A 16,774-nucleotide genomic window follows, 5' to 3' on the forward strand; every position below is an offset into this window, starting at 1 on the left:
CAATTTTGCTTATGCTGCGATGTGCTTTTTATTGTGTATATTTGCATGCTTATGTTAGTACGTGATTTTTTACGTCGTTTTATAGGTGCAACAAAGCATTAAATTTTTTGTTATAGTTAGTATTAAAAGATTTGAATAATGCGGATTGTTACTCTTGTCATGTTTTTATGCCAAACCAGTGGCCAAAGTTTTATGTTACCTAGCTTATGCCACTAGACATGTGGTTGTGTTCGTGATGCCATCGTGGTCGTTGCATTGTCATCCAAATCTCACACTATCTGCGATAAAACCAGGTGGTTCACATGAAAAGATCCGGGTGTCCCAACAGCAGCACACCCACCGGTTGTTGGTCGCCTGCGTATGAACAGCGACTCAAAAGCAAGTTTCACACGAGTGTTGATTTCGAAACACCCGACAGCAATGCTCCACCTTTGCATAGCCTGCAAAGTAGCCTGCAAAGTAGCCTGCAGAGTAGCCTGCATAGCCTGCAAAGTACCTTGCATAGACATCAATTCCCACACTGCATGGGATTTACACAATTTTATCTCATAGTTTTCATGTAGAGCCTTTTGGACCTTTATGTGGGGAATAATGAAATGGCTGTTTCTGTCTAGCTCCTCTGAAATACATGCAATTTGACAGCTTGCATGCTGAGATGTAACTTCTTAAGTCTCAAACTAGCATCAAGAAAGCCAGCACCATGAAAAAAAAATACTGGGGTGGACAAATCAGTTTCCAAAAATTTCTGTTGCCTTCTTGACCACAGTTCCTGTAACAAGTTTGTGTGAAAGTACATTTCCAAAGCTAACATATGTACAGAAGCCTTATCTCACAAGAATGGCTTAGCTGGCTGATGGTGCCTTTGGTGGAACACTGAATTGTAATTAGATCAGTTTTGATGATATTGTTACGGAGAGTTGGGCAGAAATGACTTTATTTACAGGAGATGGATGATGGTGAGCGCGCAACCAGGCCTAGAAGCACTTCGTCCTCCTCTTCTTTCCAACTGCCTCTTGTATGCTCGTTACATTCCCCCACAAGCAGACGAAGCCCGTAGGGCGAGTTAGGAGGCATCAGTAGGGTAAAAACGTTTCAGGCGAGCAACATGAGTCACTTGCGTTCTACTTGATCGCCGGCCATTGCCCAGGAGGCGAGCTACCACATAACAAAGTTCACTCAAACGTTCCAGGACAACGTATGGGCCGGAATAGTGGGACAGGAACTTTTGACACAAGGCCCGCTTGCGTTGTGGTGTCCAAAGAAGCACCAAGTCGCCTTTGGCGAACGAGACAGGCCCGTGACGCTCGTCGTAACGGTCCTTTGAACGGTGTTGCGAGGCCAAAGTACGAAGGCGGGCTATTCGGCGGGCTTCTTCAGCGAGGCACACAGTCTTTGACACAGAATCGTCGTCGTGCAGAATAAAGTTTAAGAAAGTATCGAGAGGGCTGCGCGGTAGCCTTGCATAGAGGAGATAAAATGGGCTGTAGTTCGTGGTTTCATGTTTCGCTGTGTTGTATGCGTAGGTTATGAAGGGCAGCACGTCGTCCCAGTTCTTATGGTTGGAGGACACATACATGGCAAGCATGTTGGTCAGTGTTCGGTTCGTCCTTTCAACGAGGCCATTGGTCTGTGGATGATACGGTGTGGAGTGACGGAACTCAGAAGTGCACAGACGAAGTAGCTCCTCAACGGCGTCCGCAGTGAACTGGCGACCACGGTCACTGATGATAACACGCGGCGGACCATGACGAAGAACGACGGAACGCAGCAGGAAAAGCGCCACACATGCAGCGGTGGAAGAGGGTATGGCTGCGGTTTCTGCGTACCGTGTGAGATGGTCCACGCAAACGATTATCCAACGGTTCTTATTGTTCGATAACGGGAATGGACCCATAAGGTCAATGCCTACTTGCTCGAAAGGTGTACTGGGCGGTGTCAATGGCTGCAGGGGACCTGGTACAGCGGTGGTTGGTCGCTTGTGACGTTGACACGTTTCACAACTAGCGACATAGTGTTTGGTTGTCTGGTACATGTTGGGCCAGTAAAATCGCTCTTGCGTGCGGTGTAGCGTTCGCACGAAACCAAAATGACCAGATGTCGCATCGTCATGCATGGCGCGTAAGACGTCGGCGCGGAGACTCTCGGGAACAACTAGAAGAAAACGTGCTCCATTCCCGGAGTAATTGTTCTTATACAGCAACTCATCACGAATGGTGAAGCGACCGCTGCCTTGAGCAGTACGAGCGGCGGCAAACAGCGGATCCAGGTTGAGATCATTGCGTTGCTCTCTCTGAAAGTCTGCCGCGTCGGGGAACGTACGAGTAATGGCAGCGAGATAGTCATCAAAATTCTCAGCTTCGCAGTCGGAAGTCGCAAGAGGAATGCGAGAAAGGCAGTCTGCGTCGGCATGACGACGTCCGCTCTTGTATGACACCACGAAGTCATATTCCTGTAGGCGCAGCGCCCAGCGCGCGAGTCGACCTGATGGATCACGCAAGCCAACCAGCCAGCATAAAGAGTGATGATCGGTGACTATCTTAAATGGTCTTCCGTAAAGATAACATCGAAATTTCTGCACGGCGAAAACAGCTGCCAGGCATTCCTGCTCCGTAACCGTATAATTGCGCTCGGACTTGCTCAGACAACGGCTGGCATATGCAACGACATGTTCGGCGTTGTTGTGACGTTGTACAAGTACCGCTCCTATTCCGATTCCACTAGCATCGGTGTGCACTTCAGTCGGGCAAGATGGGTCGAAGTGACGCAAGAGGGGTGCTGACGTTAGTATAAATTTCAGTTGCGAGAATGATGCATCACACTCCGGTGTCCATGTGAAGGATACATCCTGTCGCAGAATAGATGTCAACGGGTGAACAATATCGGCAAATCGGGGTACAAAACGACGAAAATAGGAACATAGACCAATGAAGGAGCGAAGTTCTCGTGCTGTCTGTGGTGGTTTGAAAGAGCTGACTGCTTCAATCTTACGGGGATCGGGTCTGACGCCATCCTTGTCGACTAGATGTCCCAGAACCAATGTTTGACGCTCGCCAAACCGACACTTTTTTGAGTTTAAAACTAGTCCAGCTTTCTCGATGCAACTCAGAACAAGACTCAGGCGGGCGTTATGTTCTTCCAACGTGCGGCCGAAGATTACAACATCATCCAAGTAACACATGCATATCTCCCACTTTAGGCCACGTAATATTGTATCCATGAATCTTTCAAAGGTGGCGGGAGCATTACAGAGGCCAAAAGGCATAACATTAAATTCGAATAAGCCATCTGGGGTCACGAATGCGGTCTTTTCCTTGTCTTTAGATTCCATAGGTATTTGCCAATACCCCGATCGTAGATCAAGCGTCGAAAAATAAGAAGCAGCGTGTAAGCAATCGATGACGTCGTCGATTCGCGGTAGTGGGTAGACATCCTTCTTCGTCACAGCGTTTAGACGTCTGTAATCTACGCAGAATCTCCAGGAACCATCTTTCTTCCGGACGAGGATTACTGGAGCTGCCCATGGGCTGGACGACTCTTGCACAACACCTTTTTTCATCATTTCCTTAACTTGTTCTGCGATAACCTTGCGCTCTGAGGATGACACGCGGTAGGGCTTCTGGCGAATGGGGTGTGCTGAGCCGGTATCTATTCTGTGGCGAGCTCGTGATGATGGTAAATCAAGTGGCTTATCTCCGTGGGTAAAATCAAATGCAGCAACATGTCGAGATAGGACTTGTACCAGTGCTTGACGCTCAGGTGTGCAGAGAGCCTTGCTGATCATACCGAGAATCAGCTCTTCAGAAGGGCGATAATCGCATGGAGAGTAAGCAGGAGCGGGCTCTGCTGTGAGTACTGCTATTGAGCTGCATGAAGCTTCATCGAAAAGGGCAATTTTCATGCCTCGAGGCAGAACTACTGGCGTGGCGGAACAATTCAGCGCCCACAACGTTGCGACTCCTCTCGTCAAGCACACGACAGAGCAAGGCACGAGTATACATTTTTTAGCACAGTTAATGCTGATGGGCCTAATCACGAGGTCAACGCAAGGAGCGTCAACAGTAGTTGCACAAACACGAACGGGCGTTAGGCACCATGAGGGGGCAAGCACTGCATCAAGCACACTGAGTGTATTCCTTTCTTCGTCACACGAGCTTTGTTCCGAAAGCGCGGGTAAAAGCACCTCGTTCACATGGATTTCACCATTTCCACAGTCCACAGAAGCGCCGCAGTGTTGAAGGAAATCTATGCCGAGAATTACATCGTGCGAACAGCGGGCAAGGACTAAAAACTCCGACACAAACACTTTCCCAGCCAACGTAACACTTACAGCGCAAACACCGAGGGGGTGGAGCCACTCTCCGCCCACTCCACGAAAGGTAACGGCATCGTCCCATGAAAACATAACTTTGTGGCCTAGGCAGTTCTTGAAAGCGAGGCTCATGACAGACACATTCGCACCAGTATCAACTAAAGCAGTGGTCGGCAATCCGTTAACTAGCACATTCACTTTGTTTTTGATCATCACAGCAGGCAGAGGTATTTCATCCAAAGACCGTCCGGCGACCTCACCTCCATCGGCCGCGGATGCTAGTTTCCCGGCGGGGGCGAAGATGCACGGCGCTGAGGGGACGGAGAACGACGAGGACGGTTAATTGGTGGTGTCAGGCTGCGGTCAGACGCTGGCGAATCGCTGCGTCTGATCTCGCGCGAGAAACGGTCCGTGGGAAGTGAACTGGTCCATGGGTCGTGCGAAGTACGGGTTCCAGATGGCGAAAACATCGGCGGTGTCCTTCGTGACTGACGGTGTTGGCGACAGTAACGAGCTATGTGTCCCGTGGAACCGCAGCTGTAGCACACGGGAGGGTCACGGTTCACTGTATACTCTTCAAAACCAATGCTTGCTCTCTGTGGGCGGTAAGCGAGTTCGTTCTCTCTTGGGTAACTCGCCTCCGGTGTTTGCTGGGATCGGTTGTATCGGTCGTAATTGGGGTCCTGGTAGTAGGGTCGACGTTGCTCTGGTCGCGTCCCGGCATCATAAGTCACGGGGCCTTGGCGATAATACCGTGGCTCTGCCCATCGTGATCGAGCATCAGAGGGAGCGCCGCTTTCGTAAACAAGTGGTGGCTGTCGAGGCGGGAGTCTGTATTCCGCTGGATACTCGGAGAAGGATGAAACGGTTGTCTCAACAGCTGGGGACGAGCATGGGTGATAAGTATCGCGGTGAGTCACTTGTGAGTGCAGGCTGAGCTCTTCTCGAACTATTTGACGGATCGTCGAAGCAAGATCGAGCGACTGGTCGTTATCTATGCTTGCAACGGTCGTAACGTTGGCTAATCTGCCAAACTTCGGCGTAACGCGCCTCGTCTTAAGCTGCTCGAACGTGCGGCAGTGCCGGATGACGTCGGCGACAGAGGCCAGGTTGTCTTTAGCAATCAGAAAGCTATAAACGTCCTCTGCGATTCCTTTTAGGATGTGCCCGACTTTGTCTTCCTCGGACATGCCAGAGTCCACCATCCTGCAGAGTTTTAGCACTTCCTCAATGTAGGTCATGCATGTTTCGCCCGGTACTTGCGCGCGTTGTGAAAGCGTCTGCTCTGCCCTTTTCTTTTTCGTCACGGAGTCACCGAAGCGCTCTTTGAATTGCGAAACAAATCTTTCCCATGTAGTGAGTGTCTCCTCGTTGTTGTCAAACCACACCAACGCGGTATCCGTAAGAAAGAACGCAACGTTGGAAAGCTGGGAAGTGCTATTCCACTTGTTGTAGGCGCTCACCCGTTTGTAATGGATGAGCCATTCATCGACGTCTTCGCCCGGTTTTCCGGCGAAGGGACGTGCATCTCGTAGTTGCTGGACAGAACTGGCAGAGGCTGGGACAGGCCGTTGCTCTTCCGCGTCGCGGGACATCTCCAACTCCGCTGGGTTCGGTGGAAGTCCAGCAAGGCGGCGGCTTCGACGAAGAACTTGCGGTATAACCTCCGTCTTCGGGTGTCGATTACCCAGCACCTTCCACCACAACTGTTACGGAGAGTTGGGCAGAAATGACTTTATTTACAGGAGATGGATGATGGTGAGCGCGCAACCAGGCCTAGAAGCACTTCGTCCTCCTCTTCTTTCCAACTGCCTCTTGTATGCTCGTTACAATATTATAAAAATGACACTAGGGCATGCAGACTTATGCTGCAGCTTTCTTTTATGCCACGAAACACCAAAAAAGCATACGAGTAAATGCAAAGTAATCTGCATTGTATCCCAGCTGTATTGTGTGTGCCACATTACCAGAGAATCCTGCCGACCTTTAATTCACCTTTCCAGTGCAACATGTCTTTAAAAAGCCATATCTGTACATTGTGTTGATATGTGTAGGTATGTCTTTTCACCTTCATGTCAGCTCAGCTCTGTCAACAGCAGATGCACTAAAGCTGCACGTTACCTACTTTGCATTTTGCAACTGAAAAAAACAGAAACATAGATCTTGAGAAAAAAAATGTTTAATGTGTGTATTTAAATAGTTGTGGAACCTTCTTTTCTGGAAGACCATGTGGTACTTAGTGGTGTAAAGATGTAGCTTGGCAAGCAAGAACTGATGAGCTTTTATTTAAAAAAAATGTCACAGTTTCGCCCTAAGGGCGAAGCAATGAATGCGATAGCAACACAGCAATGTCATACGAAGTAAGGTGAGCGGCTTTGGTAGCAATATGAATTGTAGTAAACATGAGCTGATTAAGTAAGGAGGTGTGCTGCGGCGTAAGTAGACCGACATGAAGAGAGACTCGATGACCACGAGAAGGCGCGTGTGAAACGGTGGTGTTGATGAGAAGCGCTTCCCGTGGGCAGCGCGTGCGAAGGGACACATCTGTAGCGCTGCACTGCCAATCCGGGCAGCATTGCATGTGTAGCGTGCGTTGGAAAATGTGGCCCGACTATTACTAACTGAATGAACAAGCGTGCTGTGAGCGCGCACAAACAAACATGAATAGATCACACTGAATGACTGCAGACGACCGTCAAAACTCTGGCAGCAAGCGGATACGCCGCATAGGCGAAGGTACGTGCGGTCTATCGTTTCAACGGAAACTGAGCGGCGAATGGCGCCTAAAGGTCAGAGCCGTGTGGAGATAAGAGACGGTGCGAGCGAGCGACGAGCGCGGTTGTTGGCAGCGTAGAAGTGCGCCCCCCCCCCCCCCCCCCCCGCTCCCTCCGGCGCTGGCTTACCGCTTCCTTGCTTGCGCGTGGGAGAGATAAGAGACTGTGCGGACGAGCGACGAGCGCGGTTGTTGGCAGAGAAGTGCCCCCCCCCCCCCCCCCCTGCTCCCTCCGGCGCTGGCTTTCCGCTTCCTTGCTTGCGCGTGGGAGATTGAGTGCGTTCGCTCTCCGTGATAGCGCGCGTCCCCGCACGCTTCCGCTGGGGCATACGGCGCGCGGCGAAGATTTTATCTATACGGAACCTCACGGCGACGGCGACGCCGACGGCAGAAATCCGGTTGAAGTGTCCATATAATTGCTATCGCAATAATAAAGCTGATTGATGTTTCGTGGGACATGGTGCCTCATGTCTCAATGAGCACCCTTTATGGCTGAGAACATTTTTGCCATTGGATCAGCTTTGATAAGGCAGAATCTTTAATCTTGGCACATTAGAAAACACCTTGAGACAAAATGAATGTAACGCTTTTCATTCAAAGAAAGGAGCTTAAAAATTCGGTATAAACAGCAGAATGAAATGCAGGAACTTAGATGGGAAATCAGGTAAGAAATTTATAACCATGTTATGAATGCAAGAGGCTGACAGTTAATAGAATAAGAAAGCCCTGGAGAAGGTGTCTCTGACTTGCAGTGCAAGACCCCTACATGCCTATGATGATATTGCAGTATTCATGGCTGAGACAGGACCGTTGCAATGTACGCTGTAACACTCTGTGCATCTCTTTCAAATCTTCCTGTGCCAACAGGTGTAAACTGCATGCTTCAAACAGTAAAAGCGTTGTTATTGTAATACAAACAGTTTTCATGTTTATTGGATTCTCATTTTAACAAATGACTTTAAAAAAGGAAGGAAGGAAGAATAGGTGGAAAGACAGGTAGGTTAGCCAGTTTTGACCGGCTGGCTACCCTGTGCTGGGGAAAGGGGGTAAGGAGAATAAAAGATAATCGAAAAGAGATGTTACAAATAAAGGGGGGGGGGGGGAAGAAAAGCACAAAAAAATGAAAGAATATGGCACTGCTTAAAGTCTGTCTCTAAGGCCGTAAGAAGCACAACAATGCTTTCAAAGCCTTCTGTGCTGAGGACGGTCTCGGCCAGTGTCCCAGGATCCTTTCCTCTGACAAAGGGCATTTGTCAGGTCTATCTAACGCTCCTGAAAGTTCTTTCCTGGGCACACTGAAGCGAGGACACTCACAGGGAAGGTGGGCGATATCTTCCTCACAGCTACAGCTATCGCATGTAGTGCTGTTGACCATTCCGATCCGAAATGAGTAAGCATTCGTGAAGGCCCTGCTGCCAAGCCACAAGTGGCACAGAAGCGTCTCCTTAGCTCCAGATATTCCTGATAGAAGATGGAGCAGTAGATTCTGATCCAAGCTGTGGAGGCGAGCGTTGGTAAATTCCGTCGAATTCCACTGTGCAAGTGCAAGTTCACATGCGTGTGAACGAAGCCTTGCAGTTGCGTCAGTTCTGGATAGAAGTATAATAGCAGAGTGGAGACCATCATGAGCAGATCGGGCGGCCTTATCTGCACAGTCATTTCCGTAGATAGCGCAATGGCCCTGTATCCAATGATACACTACATTGTGTTTTTTCTCTATTGCGTGACTTTAAACTTCCATACTGAGGCTAGGAGAATTGAGAGCGGGGCAAGTTGTTGCATTTTAAAAGACTAGAAACAGTGCACAAAGTATGAAGGCCAGTGAAAACACAAAATGAGCATTGACTTGCAACTGAATTTTTTTATTCAATTATATATACAAGAACAATACGCACACATCAAGCAATGTGAAAAAAAATCAAGCAAATGAAGTGAAGGCTATTAATCATGATTGAAATTCTACTGATCCTCATGTCTGCATTATTTTTTATAAGGTACGCTTCAATGGAGTGCCATGCATGCCTACACGCTTACTCCCCCCCCAGTGCAGACTCCGTTTTTTCGAAGATAGGCCTGCACCCACACTGACCACATTGCAGGCAAGAAGTGTAAAGGGACATTTTCACTAAGCAACGTCTTAATGCTCACTTAATCTGGTATAAACACAATGCTGCATTTGCACTGTGTATTTGCATTTGCACTTGTGGTCGCTGGTAAACAATGCTGAACATGGAACAAATTGAGTGGCCATTTAAGATGACTAGAAGGGCCAAGTGTATTTTATACATTTCTTTTTGTACTTTAATAGTGATTACATATTCTTGAAGTATAATTAAAATGTGTTACATAATGGTGTCACAGGTCACAATCCATGTTTGCTGCTGTGCAATAGCCCAAACTTTGTATCCAATGTGCATGCATTGTCCCAAGTAGTCATGACACTAGGTCTGTTCGATTCGCACCATCTGAACCAGTTCACGAGGTGCAGTAATGGTGCCCTTATGAACCATGCCATTAATTTCAAAAGAATCACAAAATGTGCAGGGCTGGTTCACAATTTTTCTGCATGTTCCCTACGGACGGTGGCAAAACATAGTGCAGGCGTGCTGGTGCAAAGCAGCAGACAATGAAGCACGCGGACGTAAGCACCACTGAAACCATGCTTACACATGTCTGCTGTACCTAAGCAACGCGAGGTGTGCTTACGCCTCAGTAGCCGACCATACCTGCAGTCTAGGACCTCTCAAAATGACATAAATGGCACTCTTCAGGTGGGCAAAACATAATGCCTGCATTGTGTCTACACCTCGGCATTTGTTTAGAGTGTCGCGTTGTGCCTGTACCGATGAAATTAATTGAGCTGCACAATTTTTATAACTTCTCGTGCCCCGCTGTGAACTAGTTCATAGTGGTGCAGGTGAATCGAGCGGACCAATTGTGATAGCTTATGTCACAACAGTAAATATGTGCAGGAAGGTCTGCAATGAAGACTTGCTTGTATACAATAATTATGATGCAATTAATTTGCAATCTGAATTCAATTTTTTAATTATGTTGAGAAAGACAGTTTTACACATAAAACTCTCTTTTGTCTTTCTCGATTTGACAGCACAAATTCTCAGTCGAATGGTACTATAATTTTTTTAAATCTTTCTTCGCAGCCCCCAATGGCATCTGAGCGCTCACTTTCAAACTTAGTTGGCCTTGCAATGCAATTATAAATATTTCATGCAAAGCAAACAAATAAAAGCTGATAAACATAGCCTAAACATTTATCTCTTTTCTTGTATTGGTCTAAACGTAGCTTTCATTTAACCTTTCAAAGCTAGTGAAGCCCCATAACAAACAAGACCGGCTTTCAAACCCCGATAGTGCAAGTTTAACAGACATTAATAATTCAAGGAAAATGTGACTGGATGGGGAAAGTAACGGTCGAGCTGTCTGTAAACAAGGCAAATGGCATTCTTCTGGACGGCTTCCAGTTTGTTAATGTTGGTAGCTTGTGCACATTCCATATACAACTCCACCATATTCTCGAAAAGGTCATATTAGCCCAATTTATATGAGAAGTTTAACATTGTTGGTATATGATTTTAGCATTCGCTGCAGCTATAGTAGTTCATGAAAAGCTTTAACAAAAATAATATCAACATGCTTTGACAAGGATAAATGATAAGGCAAGATGAAGCCTAAGCACTTGTATTGAAAAACCCTGTCTAAAGTTAGCCTGTTATTTGAATAGATAGAAATAATTGGTGATGTATGTTTTACGAAGGACTATATCACAATTTTGTTGAAATCATTCACTGCCTGCCAAGCCACACAAGGCACAAAATTGGGAAAATGAATAATTCTGGCATTTACAGTCATAAGCAGAATTAATTTCGTGATATAGAAAACAATCGCCAGCATACAATCGAACGCTACTTTCTGTGTTACTGGGAAGGTCACTTATGTAAAGTAAAAATAGTAAGTTGGCAAGCACAGACGCCTAAAGAACACCTGATGGCGCCTAGTATGGCAGAATCAAACGAGTAGAAAATAACAAACTGCAAACAATTTAAGAGAAAGTTAGAAATGCAGTCAAGAAATATAGAGTTTTAAGGATAATGCTCAGCTTGTTCAGCAGTTAGAACAAATAACAGAACAAAAATAACAAAAATGGCATCTAACTGGATTCTAATGTCAAAAGCACAAGTGAGGCCGTGAGTGAATTCCATAAACGGCAAGATGGTACTAAATCCATGCAAAATGCCATGTTAGGTCTGTTCGATTCGCCTGCACCACTGTGAACCAGTTCACAGCGGTTCATGCAAAGTTCAGAAATTGTGGTGCAGGCACAGCGCGACACTCGAAACAAATGCCAAGGTACAGAGGCGGTGCAGGCGTTATGTTATGTCCGAATAATGTGCACAGAGTGCGTAAGTTTGAGAGGTCCTGAATTGCAGATATGATCGAATTCTTGGGCATAAATACACACACCACACTTGCATAGATACATCAGATGTGCATAAGCGGGGTTTTAATGGCGCTCATGCCCGTGTGCTGTGTGGTCTGCTGCGCTGCTGCCGCGCGCCTGCACCAAGGCGGCACCGACAATGGAGTGGGTGCAGCAAAATCGTGAACCAGCCCTGCACATTTTGAAATGAATGGCGTGGTTCAGCGGTCGCCATTGCTTCACCGCTGAAACGAATGGCAGGGTGCAGCACCTCGTGAACTGGTTCAGATGGTGTAGGCGAATCGAACGTACCTGTTAAAACTTAGATAGGCATTATGTGATTCAACAAATTCAACAATATGCTTATAAACTATGTATTCTAACATTTTACTAGACTAAGGTGTAAAGAAGATCAATCTATATATAGTTACAAAAGCATGTTTTTACCAGATTTAAAAAGGGGGACCCTATTGAAAATTCCAGCATTGCCCATCATTAGTTTTATGCTGGGCATGCCGGGAGACGTGCTGGGCATGCTGGATAAATTGCTGGGCATGCTGGAATTCATCGTGGGTATGCTGGGTGGATGGTGGGCGATATAGATGGTGCTGGGTAGATGCTGGGTAGACGGTGGAATACCTACTGGGTGAGTCGTCTCAATGGTGGGTGTACTGGGTGGACGGTGGAATACATACTGGGCGACCTGTGCAAATGATGGGTGTACTGGTTGGATGGTGGGTGAATGGTGTGCGTGCTGGGTGAATGGTGGGTGTACTGGGTGGATGGTGGGAGGACAATGGGTGACTATATACAAGGTGTTTCAGCGAACACTTTCAAAAATGTTTAAACGTTGCCTGTGGTAGATAGCACAATTCTAGTTAATGAGCTGGTCCATTCGAAGAGGCGGACATTACTTGCAAAAAAATAAATGCATAATCAACAATACAATTAAGAAAAAATCACTAATTAAGTTTCTAACTAATTGCCGATTGTCCCATATTCCAATTTACAAATTCTAGCCGTTGAGTTCGCAAGGCGGATCCACGAATTATCAGGATCACACCAGTTTGGAGATAATAATGATTAAGATATAAATGTTTTGGTTGCCTGTGGCAAATCGAACAATTCCAGTTCATGATCTAGTCTACTCGAAGAGGCGGACATATACTTGCACAAAAAATTCAAATCTTCTGTTTAAGTATCGGTGTTACACTTTAAGCAGTTAAATCAACATTGGAAGTGGTTTATTTTCTACCATCAGTTAGATTGAACTTGTTCAGTCACACCTTCTTTGGAACTTCATCATGTTAAGCTCAATGTTCTTGCCAGCATCCAAATTTTCAGGGTGATGCCTGGTTTTTACTCGAAGGGTGCTTGCATCCTCTTTCTTTACTACATAAATATTAGGTTGTTTCTCAAGGGAAACCGCCTGTGGAATGGTCTTGAAACTCAATCTGATTAGCGTATGATTAAGAAGAGTGTGTATCAGGAAAGTAAAGTTTCTTTCATGACTGCCTTCTCTGCCAAACAGCTGGGAACGTTCTTGCATTTTTGCAAGATTAAGTATATTTACATATTCCCAAATGCTACACAGCGTGTTCATTTTTATGTTTTATGGAATTGTTAGAAAATATGCTGTGGCAGGTAGCATATAATTCTTATCATTGAGCTTTGTTATTCGATGAGGCAGACATTAGTAGCACGAGAAATGGAAACACATATTTAACTATCATTAACGAAATTTCACTAATGAACTTCTTAGTGAATTACTTTACGACATATATTGCCATTTACAAATTGTAGCCGGTGAGCTTGTCAGGCGTATCCACTTGGAATTAATTTCCAGAATGACACCAGTTTGGAGATGCGCCATCGAACTCGCTGTAAAAATGCACTGTTATTCTACTTAATTTTTTACCAAAATGCTGTTTTATACATGGAAGCACAAAAGTAACTGGAACGCCCATGTATGTCGTCCCACAGTTTGGGAAATATCTTGAAACTGGTGTCATCCTGGAAATTCATTTCAAGTGGACGTGTCTTCCAAACTCACTGGTTACAATTCGTAAATTGCAATATGTGCCGTAAAGTAATTAACTAAGAAGTTCATTCGTCAATTTTTATTAATTAGTTGTATATGTGTTTCGATTTCTCGTGCTGCTAATGTCCGCCTCTTCGAACAACCCAGCTCAGCGATAAGAATTATGCTACCTGCCACAGGCCATTTTTAAAAATTCCTTAAAGTTTAATTTTGAACACCCGGTATATATATGTACGTATGCGCTTGGGAGCTTTTGCTCTAGTGATCACGGTGAATGTAATAACAAGATATGTTTCCGTATTCCAATTAAGCTATTGATTGCTGGAACGTACGCACGAGATTCTCGAATACAGTGATACTGTATTCGAGAAAATCACCTAATTGTTGCGACTACATGACTCTGGGATATTCTCATTAAATTAATTACTAATGCATCTGGGTACTTTCTCGCAAAAAACACGACAGACAGTGAGAAACTTAATGACTTCTGAACTGGTGGAAGATGTGTAAAAGCCCTGTTCCCGTTAACGAAAATGTCAACTAATTGACTATGCCGAAGCGCCGAAGCTAAAAGCTTCAGTAATGAACTCGTGACGCCGCTAACTGCTGTTTGCGTCCCCTGCATTCTTGTCATGGAAATGGGCGCGATTCACCCTTGTCGCACGATATGCACGCGACGTCGACAAGCAATGCCAAAGAGATCGATAACGCTCAAGCCGGTTGCTTTGCTGGTGACACCACAGGTGAAACCACATATACGTGCGAGCGACGGCTGCAAGCGACGCGACGTGGAGGGAGTGCGATAAGCAGCTTGGTTGATAATTTGCATGCGTCGGTTAACACCGTCACTGTTACGGCGGACTCGTACTTTGCACTGTAATTTGCCTGTAAGTGCAATCACTACTGCTGACAGTCTTGCCACGAACTTTACCCCCATTGCTAAAGAGATGCGTTTTCTGGGATCGAGCGGATCGCCGCCAGAACACCGCGCCTGATCATACACCGCGTGTATACAACCCACGGAAACAGCAATAGTGTTTCTTCGTATATCGTGTCGAGATGCGGCGGCGATTGGCATGCAAACCTACGGCTGCTCGATCGAGAAGCACAAGGTTGGGCAAATGACACCGATCTGCGGTAATCAAGAAGACGCGCTCCACTGCAACATAGACGGTCCTGAATATTTCTTGTCGGAAAAAAAAAAAGAAAAAAAAAAGGTTTTGCGCTCATCGTTGGACTCTTCTTGCTCATATTTTGCAGAACGATCGTATTCTGGGGTCTGCTTCCTTTAGTATAACACTTACCGGAGTTATTTGCCTGGTTTTTAAGGAAAAAAAATGCAAATTTGCCTTCACTTATGGAAATGCGAGCTGCTCCAGCGACGGCGCTAACATAAAGTTGTGTCGCCGCCTGCCGGCAGCTGCAGAAAGCAGCCGGTCAGCCCGGTTAGCCGCGTGTTCTAGGAGCGGGTACAGTGTTCTAGAAGGTTTTGAAAACCTTCTAGAACACTGTAGAGCGGGCAACAGGCGGCAACACAAGTTTATGCTAGCTCGTCGGTGGATCAGCTCGCATCGCCATAAATGAAGGCAAATTTGAATTTTTTTTCTTACAAACCAGGCAGTTCACTGCGGTAAGTGTTATACTAAATGAAGCAGACTCAAAATGCGATCATTCTGCAAAATTTGAGCGAGAAGAGTGCAGCGGTGAGCGCACAATCCTTTTTCGAACCGGCGCTGCGAAATATTCCGGACCCTACAAGAAAGGCTGGCGGCTCGCTTGCTCATTGAAAGAGGATTTTAAGTCTCACTGTAAGCGTTTACTTTACAGACGAAAGGTTCGAGCAAAACTTACGCAAAATGAATGAGAACTGGCGTTAGAAAACGCCAAAATAAACAAAAATTTAGTACCGAAAGCCTACTTTTCGGAAGGAACCTTTATACCAAAATAGCCCCTCCACCCCTCCAATACATAAGTTGCACGTGACGTCAGTTCCTGCCTTCCGGTTTTGCGTCCGCCATTACCGAGCACATACGTCGTGGTGCCGGAGCAGCGGAGCTTTATTCTATGGCGGAGCTGTGTTTACGTTCGTGCGGCGGATCGTTTTGCTTTGTGCGTATGCTTTAATCAATTGCCTTGCGCGCATGGCGAAGGAGAATTGTGCAGGACTTTGTCCTGCATACTTTGATGAACTTGTGGGACCAACGCGGGCCAGGTACAAAGAAAAAATCGCCCTATGTACGTGACGGCGTGGATCCATATCGGCTACCAGTTGGTGCGCAAGCCGCTGTTAATGCAAGCCTGCTACCACCGGTTACCCATGTTGACATTATAAATTATCTCGTGTTATCAACAAAATACATTATAAATTATCTCGTGTTATGTTTCATTAGATCAGATGAAGGCTTACAAGTCGCTCGACTCGCACAACTACTTTACGAGCGGATGGGTCCGGAACCTCATTGCCAAGAAGTTGCCGTCTAAGCGAGTTGTCTTGCTTAGCCAGGTGAGTTGAATGCACTCATTTCATAGCTGCGATAAAAAAAAACAGCAATAACCACACAAAGGATCGACATACATCAGCCTAAGTGAAATTGAAGCTTCAACTCGCGTCGGCCACGCGGCGATGTCGCCGAGCGGGGATAACGTACACCGAATTTCACAATCTGGATCAGAAATGAGCCAACGCAGAGTGAAAGCAAAAAAAAAAAAAAAAAAAAAAAATGACACACACTCCTGTTTTCCTGCTTTCCGTTAAGGGAAAGCAGCTTTAGTGTGTCTACTGCCAAACTGTATATTTTACTGCCCCTGAGTCCCTGTTCTTTTCCTTAAATTACTTGGGATTACCTGCAACGGGAGCACGACAGCTGCTTTCAAAACTTGTGCATGATCATTACCAGCTTTGTGTCAGCCAACAACACTGCAAACAGCAATTGTGGTGCTCAGTCACCACATTTTTTTTTTCTTTGCTTTGCAGCCGAACACGAGAATGAACAACTGTTGTGAGGAATAGAAAAAAACAAAAACGATTTCGTGTGATTGCTGAGAGAAAATGAAGGAGGCTGTGACCGAAATTTTGTTTTGACTGTTTCTCTGCAGGTAAACCATTCTTGAGGTCCTTCCTGTTGATGCGCGCAAGCCAAGTACCTCTCCGCTTCTCGGACAGCGCCTTTGTGCGGTCGCACTGATTTGTTATTACCTTAGGCAAACAGTACA

Source organism: Dermacentor silvarum, chromosome 11 (genome assembly GCF_013339745.2).
Source record: "Dermacentor silvarum isolate Dsil-2018 chromosome 11, BIME_Dsil_1.4, whole genome shotgun sequence".
In the NCBI taxonomy this organism is placed as follows: Eukaryota; Metazoa; Arthropoda; class Arachnida; order Ixodida; family Ixodidae; genus Dermacentor; species Dermacentor silvarum.